Source organism: Sinocyclocheilus grahami, unplaced genomic scaffold (assembly GCF_001515645.1).
Source record: "Sinocyclocheilus grahami isolate Dianchi unplaced genomic scaffold, SAMN03320097.WGS_v1.1 scaffold1005.1, whole genome shotgun sequence".
Classification (NCBI taxonomy): domain Eukaryota; kingdom Metazoa; phylum Chordata; class Actinopteri; order Cypriniformes; family Cyprinidae; genus Sinocyclocheilus; species Sinocyclocheilus grahami.
This window is the reverse complement of record NW_015506184.1, coordinates 264,327-266,273: the sequence shown is the minus strand read 5'-3', so window position 1 is coordinate 266,273 and position 1,947 is coordinate 264,327.

The window sequence follows — 1,947 nt, the reverse complement described above, 5'->3', positions numbered from 1 at the left end:
CAGCTTTTTTCATAAGAACATGAATTCCCACACTGACTATTCAAATGTACTATAACTCTCAAAATGCACAGGGGGGCTGGCGATCGCTCCTGTTGTATTTAGAAATCTGAAACTTGTCGTTGCGCAATGTGACGTTTATAACTGTTTGCTTCTCCCCAGATTCTGATTGCACAAATCAGAATTAGTCATTGAGATTGAAGGATCGGCTGGCCAATGGCAAGTATCGGAAGAGTGAAAGTATAAATGTGAAAGAAAGGAAAAAGATTAAACAACACTTACCTGTTTGCGACACCCTTATCACCTATATGAGTAAGTTTAAAAACACTTTTTTACTCTGCTGTTGTAATACCTATATTGAAGAAATGTTGAAAATGATTCTTGTTCTTTTCATTGAAGAGGATCTCACTATTCTATCTTGTGGAAGAAACTACAGACATTTCCACAAACTGTAAGAGAGGAACAGCCTTAAGACAGAATTCCTACGGCTTTGAAGATGCAACTAAAAACCTTTTTTAAAGCAGCAATTAAGCTGATTTCCAAGAAAAATGCCATCACCTCTGTTCCATTGAGCTTTATGTTGTTGGGTTTGCAGGCGTTGCTTGATGTCCAGTTCTCATGCCCATGCAAAGTTAAGTGGAACGCACTTATATTAGGTTTTCTCTTCATTGTGTGTGGTGTGATACTTTGTTGTTTGTATCATTGCAGACTGAGCAGGAAATCATCCAGTCATGTTTGACTGGTTTGTGACTAAACCTAGTCGATGAATCAAAGTACAGATCCTGTCTTTAGCTTTTGGGTTTGTTGATGTTGTCGCAGCGGGGGTTATTTTTTTTTTTAATATGCAGAACCTGGAAGATTCTGCAGCTGGAATAAATACTTTCATGTATCAGAAAAGCAACAGCAAACATAAAATAAGTCTCCACTGAAGAATTTGGGTTTAAAAATTAATTTAAAAATTCAGATCAGTTTACTTATTAAATGTTTTAGAATATTTAGCATGTTAAAACTAAATGCAATTAGAGTTTGTCATTGTAATATTGTAAAATCATTGTATCAGTTAAGCAGTTTACAAAGTGCTCTTAAACCTATAAGGCCTGAAATGCAATTTTTTTATATGACTGTGTTTTTGCCATGCCATTTATTTGCTTTTTTACAGTTGTGTTTTTATGTATCCTTTGTTGTTCATCTTTGTGAGAAGTCATTAACACAGTAACATATAATGAATGATATGAGTTTACCAGAGATTGATCTGATGTAAATATCTGCTGTATGCTGTCATGTACCATGATATGGGATAAAGCTGTTTGTTTTCATTTTGTTGGACAAACACAATCTAATTTAGTTCTGATGAATTTCATTGAATTTAGCTCAATGGAGCGTGTCTGATTTACTCCCAATCTACAAGAATGAAGCTGACTCCCGTTTGCATGCCATTGTTCTTTTTCAATGTTCCTTGTTTCTGTCACGAATTCGGTCCATGGACTTCCGTTTATTCACCACCAGAGGTCATCCTTTCCTTTACATTGACTCTCGCAAAACACAAACTGTTGCATAGTACCCCGGACTACATATCCCATCATTCATTGCACGATTTGCACACTGCACTGATTGCGCTCATTGCACACAGCTGTTTCTTATCACCTCACTTACTATATAACACCCACTCAAACCACCATTCTCCGCTGAGTATTGTTTAGCCTGTACCCCTTTCCGAGTCTCCGTGTTTTCCTTGATTTGCCTTGCCTGTCTTTGCGGTTTCTGATCTTTGCCTGTTTTCCTGGATTTCTCCCTCTCGTCTCGCCCCTGTGATTCTGTCTGCCGATCGGTGACCTACGCTAGCCCTAGGACTATTCTTGTGTTTTTGCCCACCATATACCTGTTTGCCATTGTTCGACCCTGCCTGTTATACCACGTCTCTTTAATAAAAGCTTGCAGATGGATCCACAC